This window comes from Streptopelia decaocto (assembly GCF_964273445.1).
Source record: "Streptopelia decaocto genome assembly, chromosome: 7".
NCBI lineage: Eukaryota > Metazoa > Chordata > Aves > Columbiformes > Columbidae > Streptopelia > Streptopelia decaocto.
This window is the reverse complement of record NC_138661.1, coordinates 50,363,971-50,380,436: the sequence shown is the minus strand read 5'-3', so window position 1 is coordinate 50,380,436 and position 16,466 is coordinate 50,363,971. Positions and strand designations below refer to the sequence as shown.

General features: G+C 40.4%; 1 protein-coding gene across 6 annotated transcripts in view; it reads right to left on the bottom strand.

Annotated features, from left to right (window-relative positions):
• Window positions 1–16,466, bottom strand: part of TSPAN4 (tetraspanin 4) — a gene marked incomplete at its 5' end in the record, with an annotated part of 446,839 nt that overhangs the window by 211,797 nt on the left and 218,576 nt on the right. Inside the window, one exon of one of the 6 annotated variants that reach the window (XM_082059146.1) lies at window positions 4,048–4,116. The exons of the other annotated variants lie outside the window; for them this stretch is intronic. The remainder of the gene's footprint in view (window positions 1–4,047; window positions 4,117–16,466) is intronic. 6 annotated transcript variants of the gene reach the window in all.

Genomic DNA, 16,466 nt, shown 5'->3' with positions numbered 1-16,466 from the left:
ACCACTTCAAACACACACGTGGTACTCAGGATCTTTCTGTCAAGTATAAAGCAATCAATCAGACACAAAAGTCTTTTAAACTACACGGTTCTGATGGTTTGTGAAAGCAGGTATTTTAAAGCAGATGCAAACAAAACAAAACAATTACTTAGAAAAATTCAAAGTTTCATTAATGTTCTCTAACTAGTGTGTGCCTTTTAACATCTTCATGTATTTTTCCCTTGAAGATTCAAAATGGATTCTCTTCTTGTCTCGCATCCTTAAAAACAGGGGTTTGCAAGCATATGAGCATGAAGCAAAGTTAAAATAACCATATTTCAGCTCCATTTCTAAAGCAATGAAGGCCCTGAAATGTTCATTGACCTCACAGGGATCCAAGTGCTCAGCACTTTTGAGAATCAGGTCACGGAGAGCCCATTTCAGCAGGGTACTCAACCACAGTTTTCACTGCATTGAGATATTCACGTACTTAAATAGTAAGCACACACTTAAATGCTTTTGTGAGCGGGATTGTACTTAAGCATGAGAAATGCGGTGTTCAAAAGGCTGCAGATTCAGATGGACTCAGCATAGAGCTGCTCTAGCGGAAGGAATTGCTCCCTAAGCACACATCTTTGAGGCTACTTCTTTACCTGCAGAGCTGGCTGGGGGGTGCCTTCAGCCAAAACAAGTTATTCCAGGTGGTTTGAAACAGGGTAAGGAGCTCTCCTACCAGAAACTCAGTCAACAGATGTGAGTGAGCACACAAAGACCTCAGGGCATGCCAGAGAAGTGACCCCTACTACTGCAGTGCCAGGTCTGTGTCTTTCTCTTTATAGCCAAAAGACCTCAGCTTGCTTGTAACTCCCTTAGGCTCCTTCCAAAATCCTCACTTAAACATAAATAGACTTCTTTATCCAAAAAAGGACTGAAAGTAACCCCCTAAGGGAGTAATAGATGATCCTTTCATCTTGAAAGATAACTTCTTGGAACAAGCAAACAAACATTATATTTTATGACATGGAAGTTCTGACACACCAACTCAATGCATTTCTTACAATGCAAGCTGTGCTGGGGAGAGCTTAAAATTAAAACAGAATTATTAAAGATCTTGCAGCAAATTAAAAGACTGTTTGAAATAGAATCACAAACAAAAACATTAGGTGATGATCAAATATTGATATTAAAATGGAATGGACCTGTACAAAGAAAATGCACTGGCCATGTATATTTTTGCATATTTTGTTATCAACTATGATTCCTTTTCTTGATGTTGTAAGGAATCACAGGGCTTATATCATCCCACACAGAAAAAGTGAAAAAATGTGGATCTCTTAGCCCTGACGTCTCTGCAACCATTCAAGCAAAAAGAGAGGAGCTTCTGCTATAACATAACATAAAATTTAGGTAGGAGCACAAGCTTTGGCTTTCTGCTTTGCCATTCTGAGCATTCATAACAGTGAACAGTCAAAAATAACTTCACAAGCACGACCAGCAGACATACTTTCAAATATATTTTTGAACAGATAACACATACAGGTAAACAATTTAAAACAACAGCCTAGAATTTACACTCATAAAATACATATTATTGAGCATAATAGTGATAATGCTTGAAATAAAATGTTCTTTTGGAAGAAAAAGTATCATCTGCACTGGAAACCATGTATCTGTATTTATTTGTTCACATCACCACAATCTAGCTCTTTTTGTATTTCACTGTCAAAATCTGTAAATAAGCTCATTTCCCTAAGGAAGGGTACATCTACACAGAAAGAAGAGGCACCTGTATTTTAAGGCAGTACAGGTGTGATACCTGTATTGCAAAACATACCTATGGTCAGTTACCAAAGGTAATACAGAAGCCCTAATTCAGCAAATCTGAACGGTCAAAAAAATGAGAAACTCATCTCTATTTATTAAGGTGTTTAATTCTATTTAACTTTAATTGTGGGGCTTTGTTTGGACAGGAATAAGTACATAAATTAGAACTCTAATGTGAAAGAATGAAAGAGAACCAGTGCATGAATTTAGAGGTTCTTATTGAAAAGGTACTTCCAAAGTATCTGTTTAGTCTTTAAAGTCATCACCTGTTTTGCACACTGGCTAAGATTCTGGATTTAATCAAAACCAGATTTGCACCTGTATTTTTACCTGTGTGTTTGTGCTGTTTCCTATTGGTTTGCACTAGACTTTCAGATATTCCTACTTCGTAAGAAACACTGCGCACAGGACCTTTGCAAGATTTAATCCTGCTAAATCTAAGCCCTAACATAAATTAAACTGCTAAAAATGCAAGGTCAACCTCTTCTGTATTCTGACCTCCAAACAGTTTGTTTACTGTGTTATATTTATGAGGATATTTATGAAGGCAGATTTATATCCTAAAAATGATTTCTGCATCAGATCATCAAGAAGCCAACTGAAAAGTGATTTGGAACATTTCCACACACAGGAAAAAAAAAAGGCAGAAAGAAGAACCAGCCCTCCTGATTTCTGTATTCTGCATTTCTGCCTTTAGACAGGATTTCTTATCTGATGGAGAAAGAAGACCTCCTTAGAAATATCTTTATTTTACACATATTTCCAGGTATCTGAAGATCATATTAAGTTTCTGCATAGCTCTGGTATTGCTAATGGTATTTCTCTCAAATAATGCATAATTATGAGCCTATAAAGCTTTAATTAAGATGTTTTGTAACCTAAGTGTCACCCAAACCTATGCTGTAGGGTAAACTGTACTTTTTAATTTCTATTTGTTATGTTTACACTGTGCAGACATTCATTACTATAAAAGCTAGTTATTATTTCTTACAAGACAACACAAATTCCTTGGTCAAAGTCTGTCTGGATAAAGCAAACAAATAATCATGTTGTTTGCTTCCATTTTGCTTGGAAATAGAAAAGCTAAACAAACTTTAACACAACTCTACCAATTCCTACAGGGATCAGACACTACAAAGCCAAAACTGTACCACATGCCAAGAACCAAGATGCCGAATTTATTCGCAAGAGCAAAAAGTGAAAATACCCAGAAGATAATTATACTCACTGCCTGGCTCAAACAGTGTACTATGTTTGGAGCCTGATCCAAAACACACTGAAATCACTGCAAGGTGCTCTTCCAATCTCAATACCTCCAAAGTCTGACTGCTCTTAGTCCAGGCAAATCTTGGAACAACCTTCTGCTCCCATTGATGCCTGGACAGTGTTGTGAGCAGGACCGCTATAAATTGTTCATACTCAGATGAGATGGCATTAATTTTTTTACTGCAAGATGGAGAGGGAGGAGGGTTGAATTCAAGAGTTCCTTCACCACTGTGGAGTGGGATTTATTTATTTATCTGTTTAAGACAAGATAGGTACGAGAAGTATGACAGGGAAGATGTAACACGGCATTAAAGCTCCAAGTACTGGGAAGGAAGAAGAGCTGACATGTTCACCAGAGCCTGCGAGGGCTCCCTGCTGGCCTGCCAGCTCTGTGGGTCAGACAAGTGATCCCAAAGGCATTCTGCTCACTTGTTCCTTCAGATGGGTGTTAGACACTGCCCTGTAGTGAAATGTGCACCTTTCTTGCCTCACAGAGTAACTACAGGAAGAATTTCAAGAGAAATACACACCTTTCAGACAAATTTTAAAAAATGCAATCCAAAAGAAACCAACAAACATCATTTTATCAATAAGCAATTGAAAGCAGAAAAACATAGCTCCAGCAGTGTGAAACTCCCCTGGTTTGGCCCAGTGGGAGTGCTTGTTCTCCCCTCCTTGTGAAACAAACAGGACTCACACTGCTGCAGTACGCTGCATCTGGCAGTCTGAGAGCAGCTATTAGCCCTGCTATGAGTCCTGGTATAATCCTTGGCCTGGCCTTAGCTGCTCCTCCAACAGCAAACTCTGCTAGAAAGGGAACCAAGCCAAAACTGGCTTTGGCAAGACAGAGGTGCAAATTTGATTTTCCTTCATGGAGTAAGTTACAGATCCTGCAAACTCGTGCCTCATGCAGCTGGAAGCTGACAACTTCAGATGAGAGGAATTTATCATTATTATTTTAGTATGAGAGCTACTCACTGATTGCAGCTTGACAACTCCAGTTAATTAGTTGATGAAGGGTCTGCTGCACACTGGCTGGCTCCACATCTGTGGACGATGACACAATCAGCAGAATGAAATCCATATTTAAAAGGTCTTTGGTGTTTTTAATCCTGAACTACAAATCACAAAATCCACATAACAAAACCTGCAGATCAGAGGAATTACACAAGAGTTTCCCCTTTCCCTGGCCCTTGGGACAGTCTGGTCTCTGCTGCTTTTTGAAGCTCATAAACAGACAGACCCGACTACAAAAGCTTCTTGTTTTCTTCCTGGAGTCCCAGTGGTTCCAGATAACTGCTTTGAGCTCAACTTGGCAATGTTCCCTTATGGCTGCTTTCCCCAGCAGGGAAATACCAACTTGCAGGTTTTCCTCTGCTGCTGCCAAACAGCAGGTGGGATTTACCCACCTTGTCAAAGAGATTATGTCAGGATATCTGGCCCCACCTATCAGATCAATGCACAGAGCCCACGTGCTATTTTGCATCCAAGTTTGCAAAATGTTAAGGGTGTTACTGAATAATATGTGAGGCTATCATGTCCCAAGCTCTTGAGAAGTGATGGAGAAGCCCACATAGCAGGGAAAGCTGGCTGGGAAGTGATCTATATGGGGCTGGAGCCACTGGAAGCCACTTGTTGTGATTTAACCTGAGCCAGCAATATAACCATGATAGCTCATTCCCCTACTCCCACCCCAAATCTGGAAGACAATTGAAAGGGAAAAGAGAAACTCGTGGACAGAGATAAACACAGTTTAATAAAATAATAATACTTATATACCACAACCACCTCTACTATGTATAAAATTGAAATAGAATATAAAAGATACTCGCTGCAATTCCTCAGAAACTTGTCCATACCAAGCAGCCTGTCTCAGGAAGCAAACACCTTGGTCCCAAACAGCTCCCAAACAGGAAGAGGAGGGAAAAAAAAAAAAAGGCAGAAAGGCCCAAAGGGCCCAGAGGCCCACTGCAAAATGGTAGAATAGCAAAAGGCCAAACTAAAGGAACTCCTGAACAGAACTCAGCCAAAATGGAGCAGAACTAGAATAGGTCCCTGTCTCCTTAGCTAGAAAATCTGGCTATCATTAAGTATGAAGCATGACACTAATGGCATGGAATATTCTCATTAATCATTCTGGATGTCAGGCAAGGTCTGCCCCATCTATGCCCTGCCTTCCAGGATGCCTCACACCTGGAGGCAGAGATCTCAGAAAGAAGTTGGCTCCCAGACAACAACTAAGATAACATTAAGTTCTTATATTCTCTTTGTTCCAACTCAAAGAGAGAGGAATGTTACTTGAAGAGAATCATTGACTCTGTCCTGAGGTGTTATTTTCTTGTCCTCAAACTAAATCCAAACAACGACCGTATGAGCTATGAGAAAGAAAAGTTTCTAACAGCATTGTTTCCAGTCAAACCAGCACACCACTAAGCAGTGCGGGGCAGGGGAAGCACAGTGCCCATTGGGAACAAGAGCAGGCTGTTGCTGGTAGACCAGGACCCTTGTATCAGTGGGAGCTCCTGCAGAAATTTATCTGGCCCTCTGCCAGACTCCACCTGTAATTATATAGCATAGCTGTAAATCTCTCAGTGGCCCTAGTTCTTTGCACAGATAAAAGCATTTTTTTCCTTTACCTTCCATATCCATATTTTGTGATTTTCAGGGCACAACCTGCTTTCATCTCCCTTTTTACTTATCACCTGAGAAGGTGAACTGCACTTCTAGATCCTCTCTTGAAACAAATCAAAAAAGCAAAGAAGAAAACTCAAAGATTCACTGTGCACATCTGAAATGTGGGCAATCAGAGGTTGCTGGAGAGCAATCAAGAGAAAGGTCACTTCCTTTAGATGAAGATGATGAAATTTTAAGACAAGCAGCAATTGTCACTAGGAGCTGTGAGCATAGTATATAACTCAGGAGTCATCTCACTTTGGCCTCCTGAGTGCTGAAAGGGGCTGCAGAGAAAGGCACACAGCTATGGGCAGAGGAGCCAGTATTTAGTAACAGATGAGTATGACAAACAGAAATGGTCGGGTTCTGAAGCCACTGCAAAGGCTTTACTAGTTTAATTCTGGTGAGCTTTAATCTTGTTTTATTCATCCACATGAGGACTCTGTTGACAGAGTCTGCTTTCCTCTAACAGAAACGTTTCAGTCCTGGACCTGTTTGTCTACACTTCTTGAAATAACATAAAAGCAGATGAAGATTTTTTTAATGTGTTATAGGACTATCTCCTTCCAGTTTGAGAGCAGCTCAAAGGAATTGGCTTCAACAACTTTGCCATGATTTAAGTTTATTTTTTGACCATGCTGAGCTCTAACAGAACAGAGGCTCCAGTGAGCGCTGTGCTTTATTCTGTCTCCACCAGGATGCTATTGAAAATCGTGGGATGAATCAGGACAGCACAGGTGCCGCACACAGCGTTTAAAAGCAAAACATTCTGCTGCAATAATGTTTGAGCATTTGGGGGACCTTGAAGATTATTTTTTGTTTTTACACTCTAAACAAAAAAACACTTTCCATGTTGACATTAATTTCTATAACACAGCTTTAAAAACAAAACAACCCCAAAATTCAATGGACTGCACCCAGGATGACAGTGCCTGAAAATTAGAAGCAGCATGTTGACATTTTTCCAAGAAAAAAAAAAAGTGTGTGTATACACACGGGCGCTTTTTATTTTTCACAAGATCAACAAAGCTCTGGGGCTTATTCCCATCTCATGCAGCCAGAGGCAGGGACAGGCTGGTCTTTGCAGTGCATGAACACTTAGGCACAAGAAGGAGTTGTTTATCCAAACATCTCTGTGCATCAGAAGTAGTGAGCAGCATGGCTCTCTCAAACCCATGATGCTGAAGCCTTATCCTTCCTATCCGAGACAGAGACTTTAACTTGAAGGCTGGCTGTCCCATCCCAGTGTTTCCAGGACAGAGTTATTAGCCTATAATAAGCAAGATCCTAACAGCAGGTTCGTAAGACTAAAAAAATCCCCTTAGTCATCCCCAGCCCATTGTGAACAAATCCCTGCACTAGCGGTGAGGTTAGCTAGGATTTTTCTGTGGGATCAGGTTACAGAAGCTCCTAATCTTAAATCCTCACCAAACCTACAGCAATGATGTCTGCAGTTCTGTTTGAACCAGCAAGAAGTGTGAGTCAATTCTCACGGTAACAGGGCAGAAGAGATGCAATTCCACACATACCCTTAAGCACTCTTGAAGAGGCATCTGAATGCTGTCCAAAAATTAATTACATGGCATGACAAGCTCTGACAATTAGCTAACTAGACTGCTTGATGGCTATGATTTTAAATAAGGATCTTTCAAGGTGGCAACTCTGGAACAGGCAGTGCTACTGTCATAACAGTCTGAGCTGTCATGAAAGTGTGGCTGCAAGACAGCCCTTCAGGCTGTGACTGCAAAGGAAAGAAAATAACCTATTTAACTGCACCTGTACCTCACATCCATCATCAGGACGTCCTCCCTTACAGGAGGGCTGGAAGAAACTATGACCTTGGTCTTCTCCAGACAACTGCTGGCTCCCATGAAGCAGCAAGGGAAGCAAGGACCACCACCTGCTCTCACTGGGGCTGGAAAAGCCTCTCTGTGTCACACCTCATTGGCCAGAGGTCACAGACAGGCCTGCAAATCCAGCTATAATAGTTCCCGTACAGTGTGTGGACAGGCCCAGCACCCTTGACACCAGCTAGACCCCAAAATGCACTGCCTCCAAAATCCCCCACTTACCACCCCAAGCAACTCTAAAGGTTGCTGCTCTTCCCCCTTGCCACTGAACAGGAGGTTTGTCAAAGGGCTTTTGCTGCCACAAACTGTTTGTGCCGATTTCTCTGATGGTTGCTCATGGAAATCAGGGTTTCACTCACACAGCCCTCACCTGTTTTCAGTAAGAAAACAAAGCTCCCACTTTCTTAGTTTTTTCCCTTTGTATGCAAAGGAAAAGGATGAAGAGGCAAGGATTTCAGGATAGTAAATAACCAGAGTGACTTGACAGCAAGTAAACTAGCACTTGCAGTGTTCATGGCAACAGCTTTTGGCATCACAGGAGAAGAAACAGAATTAATTACACAACAATTAAACTACAATCTTGTATTTACAAGGTAGACTTTCAATGCAGCCAATTACTCTATACGTAGTGGTGACTAAAAGTCTCCGTTAGCATTTACAGATCATCTATGAGATGACTGGGTTTTATCAGTATATCATTTTTTAAGGAAAAAGGATCATGGACTATGTAAAATAGGGAAGATGGGTTTCAGTGGAAGTTGAGTGCTTGTTTTCCATTTATACATGTGAAAAATCTTCTGTCTCTTCACAAGTCTGTTGCAAACATATTTCAGTCAGAAAACATGTTGTTTTAAGTAATCACTTTGCAATTTGCTATTCTTCTCTGATGTAATTACCTATGTTAGTTGGGAGTTCCTTTTCCCTGATGGGATTGCTCCCTGGGCCTTTAAAAGGTTTCAGTTTGTTTCTGGTATGTACATTTATGATGAGTACATATAGCATGTGTCAGTGTATACGCTTTCACAGAAAATCAGAATCTTAAGAATTTCACTGATACCCGTGAGAAATGGATAATTTCATGTTTTATTATAAAACTTTTTATTCTTGGGTTAGACTTTGTCAGGGCTGAGCTGCAACCTGACAGCTCATTCTTCTTCTTTAGAATCAGGGATCAAATCTCTATCTAGATAGGTGTATTGAAGCATTGTTCACTTAAACTAGATCTGCTTTTAAAACCATACGCTAACTAACCATCAAGTTTTGATATGATTCCCTCAGAGGCTCACGCTCCTCAGTCATGATTCAGATATATAAGCAAGATTCTCAGATGCTGCAAAACAACTTAACTATAAGGAAATCAAAAGCACTGGATGGATTTACACCAACTGAGAACCCAGCCAACCATCTCAAAATTGCAGAGGTTTCCACTCAGGCAAGCACCACCACTGAAGTAATTCTCCCCCATGTGTATGCTGCCTTTTTCATTCCTGGTGCTGCAGTGGAAAATATCTGCAGCAGCATTTCTGAACTGCACCCTGGGATTTGCTTACATTCCCCCCTTTCTTTGAGTAGGGGATCTGTTTTCCTGATTCAGTTGAGCTATCTCTGCCAAGACTCGACTCACATAGTTTGTGCTGCTATGGCACAGGTGAGATACCATTCCCTCAAGCTGTCACCAGCCTTGCTGGAGAATCAGCTGCCAGCTGGGTCTCAGCATCCACAGAGGAACCTCACGTGTCATGATGTTAGACACCCTCTTGCTTCTCCATCTGGGAGCATGGCTGGCTCCTTTCTCTCTCAAGGCAAGCAGCCAGTAAGGGCCAGAAGTCACTTCACACTGTTATTTGCTACCTGCCAATCCACGTACCCAAGCCAGCTTAATTTGAGAATCTGGCTTTTAGATTTTTTTCTTCCTTTCAGGCAAAGGTATATCAGGACACTACTGCTAAATACATGTTTTGTTATAGCCTCCTATTGCTGCTGAATGCCATAGTTTATTCTGTCTCAGGGTGTTCATCAGAGCCCTGGTTTATGTTTTCAGTGTTTTTGGAAGAGGCATGGTCTGAATGAAGACTTTCCAGGAGAGAGGCATGTGCGGTACTGCATTTCCCTCAAGCAGATGAGGGAAGACAAGGAGGCAGAATGGCTCCCTGGCATAGGGACTCACACAGCCATAGCAATGAGAAAACAATTGGGATTTATCAGCTCAGCTAGTGTTTGTTCCAAAATTCAAATGTTCTTTTCCTTCTCCTTGTGTGGGCTGATCCAGCACCTGCTAAAGTCAATGGGAGGTCTGCCTATGAGTCTGAAGAGCAGAGGCAACTTTTGAGAAACCTGTTCATTTAAAACTAATTTAAAGCCATCTCCCTATAGATATGAAATAGCTAAATATCAGATATCTGCAGCTACTTTACTGACAGCTGCCCTTCTACATTGAGACTGTAGAGTTCAAAAAACTTGATGTGCCTCCTGATGTGCTGAATGAGAGGATTAGATCTGGCCTTTTACTAGAAGAAGGGAAAGATAGGAGCCAGTCTACTTTGCAGACGAAACAACAAGAACTAAGACTTTGTTTCTCAAAATTAAGTAGGCTTTCAGACTGAAGCCAGAAATGAAGTTTCCATTCAACCTCTGACACAGACCTCCAGTACTGGGTAGGTTATTCAATCCCCATGCTTCAGTTTTGCTCTCCAGCCCTTTTTTTTATATACTGCCTCTCACCATATATTTATATAGAGCTCACAACTTGTTGAGGTTTCTACATATCAGAGCAACACTATTGGTGATGGACATGCTCTATGACAGTAGTAAGAACAGCATAATTATAATAAGTAGGAGGTACCCAACAGAAACCTGAAAACTGACTGAACCCAAGGAACATGAACATGAAGTCATCAATACATAACGTATGCCAAGATATTTTTTTAATGGTATCAGTGGGTACCAAGAAAGAGCTTTTCTGGGCAAGAAGTCAACGTTACTGTTAGATACCATAACAACAACTACTAGACTTCACTCAATTTTCTTTTTGCTTTTACTAGAAAAACAGTTACATGTGGCTAATAATTTCATTCTGTGCTCTATCATTACACTGGATGAAATCTCGCTTCAACCAGAACAAGTATTATAGCCTATGTATTGACTTGATTCCTCTAAGGCATGTCTGCAAATGGAAATGGAGTTCACCCACTTTTCTAGCGATCTCGGCATTGTCCTACAGTATTTCACTTACAAATAGCACTCAGTATAAGTGAGGGAAGACAAAACAGAAATGGGGAAATATAGTATGGACAGGTGGTGGTAGAAAAAGGGAGTGAGACACACTGTCATCATATAGGGAGTATTTTAGCTTTGCTTAAAGAAATCACACCTTAAGTACTAAAAGGAGGTGCTATCCACACAGCCTGAGACAAGAATTTCATTGGATTTGGACATGCAGTATTGAATAGCTTTGCATTTCCTAATCATACAGCTTTTCTGCAGTGGTAACCACTGCATTCCGACCATGCTGATGCAAAACTATAGCATTGGACTCACTTGTCTGAGTAAATTGGTCCCCTCTTTTTTGCTCCTTGCACAGCAGAGAGCCTCACTCCAAGCCCTGCTCTCCCGTCCCTCTCTCAACAGCCCTTCTCTCAACTTATTCAAGCATGTTTGCAAGAAGGGAACAAGTTGGTTTGCAGCCACAATGACAAGTCTCCACATAGGAAGAGTTCATGATTTATAGATGACAGATATCTATGCTGAAAAGGTGCGAGCAAACACCTTTGAAACCACCTAAATGTCAATAATCAAGCTTAGAGGTTCTACAAGTTATATCAGATTAAGTCAATTAATTATTTTATAATGTATTCATGTGGAAGCATAATGCAATGTAGGTAAGTCTTGCAGTACAAACTAACATTCATTAACAAGCTAGCATTTTCAAATGCTAAAGGAAAGCTAGATAGTTAGCAGATGTTATAGCAAATAAGGTATATAAGGTATATATATCAAGAAATGTACCCTTCAGCTCCTCTTTTTTTACTCTTTGTTACTGACACATATTATAAATCAATATCTTCTTGACTCCCAGAAAGATCTTGTTCCATTCACTTTATCAAGACATATTTAATAAATCATATTTGGCAGCATAAATCATATCTTACCACAAACAAGATTTAGAGGAACTAATGTCCAAATGCAGTTGCTTAGCATATGCAATAAAGAAGCCACCCCTTATATTAATATTCACATCTATAATTCCTTAGCATGCATGATAGCAAATAAAGGAACAACAAATAGGTAAACAGTGCATTTTTACACAGCTTAAAAAGTATCTTTCCCCAGTTCACATTAAATTTTTTCCAAAAAGCTACAAAGCTGAAAGCCTGAATAGCCTCATGTTGCAGGAGCCATATATCCTATTGCAAAGGTGAGAAATGCACTTCACTTGGTTTCACAAGCACATACCACATTTTAGCAGTATACTCTCACTTCCAAAGAAAACTAACAAAGGGTAGTTTCTGACTGGAATGAAGCAGAGCAGGTAGAGTTCAAAGATCTAAGTCCTACTGCCACTTTTCCTCTACTCTGCACTGGTGCAACCTCACCTGGAGCACTGTGTGCAGTTCTGGGTGCCACAGTATTTTAAAAAATATATAAAGCTACTGGAGGGTGTCCAGAAGAGGACTACAAAGTTGGTGAAGGGTTTGGAGGGGAAGCCATAGGAGGAGTGGCTAAAGTCACTTGGTTTGTTCAGCCTGGAGAAGAGGAGACTGAGGCAAGACCTCACTGCAGTCTACAGCTTCCTCACAAGGAGAGGAGGAGGGGGACAGGCGCTGATCGCTTCTCGCTGTCAACCAGTGATGAAACCCGAGGGAATGGCAGGAAGATGTGCCAGGGGAGGTTTAGGTTGCATATTAGGAAAAGGTTCTTCGCTCAGAGGTAGGGAGGTAGTCATGGCCCCAAGCCTGACAGTATTCAAGAAGCATTTGGACATGGTGTGAACTGTGGGGTTGTCCTATGCAGGGACAGGGCTTGGACTCGATGATCCTCCTGCGTCCCTTCCAACTCAGGACATTCTATGATTCTACGGTTCTATGATTCTGCTACATGCTTTACTAAAGGCTTTATGCAAAATGCAGTGAAATTTTCCTCTGTGTGTACAAGTAGATCTGTTTCCAGCTCTTCAGACCTCAATCTGTAGAACTGAAACAGAAAGGACCAAACCAGTATGAAGTTTCAATCCTGTCCTCATTTACTAGATGCCTTGAGACTATCTGTCTTTTAAAAATGTCAGTGAAAGCCTCTTCAAGAAAGATGCTGCCAGAGCCTGAATCAAAGCTGATGGATAGAAATCACTTGATCCAAACCCTAGAACAGAAAAGCATTAGTATTAAATGCTATTATGCTTTAATGCCTTTGCCCATTTACTCTATGATCTCAGCTTTAACAACAGCTTTCTCCAAATGTATTGCTGGTGAGACACCTCTATACTGTACCATGTTACATACACCAGTACAAATAACAAAAGCCCTGATCAACAGAAATGCAACTGGATTTTTGGTCATGAATACAAGGAGTTGCTATTTGATCTTTATTTACTATGCCTATATATGCAACTTTCTTGGTACTCAAGACAGAGTATTGGGCTAAAACAGGCACTGCTGAGAACCTTGTGTCAATGACAGTAGGGTAGAGGAGGTGTAATTAATATCTAAATATGGCAATTCATATCAAGGATCCAGGTTCCACTTCAGATTGCTGATATAGACATGAAAAACACGGGAAAAAAACAAAGAGAATACACTGTTTCTTCACTTCCTTCCTCCTAGCTTTTTATCCACCTCACACTCAAGTCCTCCTTCCTGATACAAACCAGAGCTTTCTGACTTTCTGGCTCAATACTTCAGCTAGCTTGGAAATTACTCAGAAATACGTATTTTATTGATGATACTCCGTACATTAACACCACAAACCAGGTTTTGCCTTCACCATATGCTTACACCAACACAGAAGCCACCAACACTGAGCACATCAGCCTCACACAGAAATTGTACAGGAGTTCTTAACTTGGCGGAAGATAAATGAGCAGAAAAGCCAAGTTTCCAAATGCCCTCTGCTGGCACCTGCCAGTATTACGAAGAATTTCAGCCTGTTCCTAACTAGCCTTTTCAGAAAACAAATTCTGAAGGTTTATTACTTTAAGATATCCTGGTTTTATATTTACCTTACTAAATTATCCTCTTCCAGCTTTGCTGTAATGCCCAAGTTTGCTTGGTTTTAACCAAGCACAACAGAAACCCAGGTGCTGCAGTTCTTCTCGTAAACACTATGAGTAGATGGCCTTTTAGTTGGAAAGTATGCCTGAAACGTTTTTCAAATCCACTGACTTCTAGAGATCATCACCTTCATTATTTGTACCGCTCAAGTCTAACAGGACAGCATTTAATATGTTTAAGAAATCTTTGACTAACCTATAAAAAAGCCTTACCAATCAGAAGACTAAAGCTGTTAAATCATAACTGATTAACTGAAATATATATTCAGTAGAACAGATTGTTCTTACTGCTCTGATTGTACAACTAAACAAGGGTTTTAATAACTCTGCCTATGTATGTGGGTGACAGAATAAAGTAGTCTGGGGCTATCCCTTACAGACACAGCCCTTGGTGAAACAGGGCTATTAACATGACATATTTTCTTACAGCTGTCTATGGGCTGGCAAATTTAATTTCCATGATTTGTCACCTCTGCAGCTGATTAACTTGGTTGGAATTTTAGTGTACACAGAAGTCAGCTTAAGTTAACTCAGAAAAGAGGCTTCTAACGGTAAAGGTGGATCCCATGTTTAGCAACATGGATAAAGCCATAAAAACCATGCTCATGTAATGTATCATGACATGAGTGACTCTCCTGATGACAGGTCAATTCCATCTGCCACTGCTTCAGGACCAGGAACCAACTACATCTTTGCAGACTGTGCTTTGTGTTCTTGCAGTTGGTCCGTTTGTAGGGAATGCTGTTTAAAAAACAAAACAAACATACAAGGAAATAACTCAAGCCATCCATGAAAACCTGTTTCAGCCTAGTGTTTATTGTTACTCATTTGGAATAGATACAGTCACTACTGGGTTACCATTTTGATTTTACATTAGCTTGGCATCTGTACAGATGACAGATTTTAATTTTGTCATTCTTTACCATATTTACATTCAAGTGCTTTTTGGATGGGATAGGGAAATAATTCTGTTTGTTCTAGAAACCTGGAGGGCACCTTGCTTCCAGAAGGGAAATCAACTTGACCTTCACATTCTGTTCAAATGGGATCCATAATCATTAGAATGACACAGAAAGACATTTGTTTTTTGACATGGAAAATGTTGGGATGCAAGGGATGGCAGGAGAAGAAGAGCTGGCACTTTAACATAGGAACAGCAGCATGCCTTTGTTTCAACACTTACAAAATACATTCCAGTTCAGTAAATACACCAGTGGTAAAGCAGAATAATAACATCCTCTAAAAAGGCCTGCAAAAGAATGCTTTCTACTAAGGGACAAAGCTGCTCCATTGTCAAGTCTTCCTCCCAGCATGGTGATACCTGGAGCTTTCCAAGCTTGACATCGCTACAGCAAGACAGGGAGAACCCCTAAGAAAAAGACTGAACTGAGAACTGGAGCACTGAAAAGTCATTTCAAAAGAAGAGTTCAGACAAAGCCCTTCAGAAAATGTTTGCTTAAAGCCTTCTCATCCATCTAAAGCAGCACCATGCTATTCTCTCACTGATGCTCTTCACGGAATTTCAAATCAAATAGCCTCAGTTTGCTAGAAAGGATATTTTACTCCCCAAACCCTGTAAATTCACTGTGGGAGTCCCAAAACTCCAGCTGGGTTCTTTCCTCCTTGCTACCAGATTTCAAGGGACTTGTACAGAAATAGCAGATTAGAATTTAGGAAATAAAGATCAAAATGAACCACAAGTTATACCAAAATATAGCTCACTCCTCTAGTTCAATTTGTTCTGCATTTATAACAAAAGGTGGGGAAAAAAAAAAAAAAAAAAAAAAAAAAACAAACAACACAAAAAACCAAAAAACAACCCAAAGAGACAACAAAACAATAAAACCTGACACTGAGATTCAATGCTGTATCTTCACGAAATTTTTACATATTCTGAAAAGCAGGCCCTGTTAAGTAGTGTCGCATTAGTCTCCAAATACTGAGAAGCATTAGTTAGGTATTTCCTGATATTGACTTTTGCAGAATGATTAGTAGTGTCTGGAAAATAAAGACTCTAAAATAATTGAGAAAAGAATAATAACAGTTCTGGATATTACAAGAATTTCATAAGCCTTGGATTAAAAATGAAGACATAAAGAAAATACTGGAAAAAGGAACATGACAGAATACTACTAATATCTTGAAAACAAAGTTCAAAAACCCAAAATACATTTAAGACAATAAACATATAAATACTATCCTATTATATTCAGTATAATTTACCACAGTAAATTATTTTCCAGCCAGCTGGCTGGAAAATGGCTTTGTGGAGAAGAACCTAGGGTCCTGGTGGTGCACAAATTAAAAATAAATCAGCAGTTGCCCTCAGGGGTGAAGACCAGCTGTGTACTGGGCTGTATTAAAAGAAAGGAAGCCAGAAGATCAAGGGAAACAATTTGCGTGCTCCACTCAGCACTTGAAAGGCTGTGTCTACAGCAGTGGGGCCAGTTTAGGGCTCCCCAGTAGAAAAAGGGCATTGACACACTGGAGCAAGACTAACGGAGGGGCACCAGGATGACTAAGAAGCTGAAGCATGTGATAAATGAAAGGCTGAGGACCAGGCTCGAGCAGTCTCAACAGGGGATTAAGAGATGGTATTGCTGGCTTCAGCT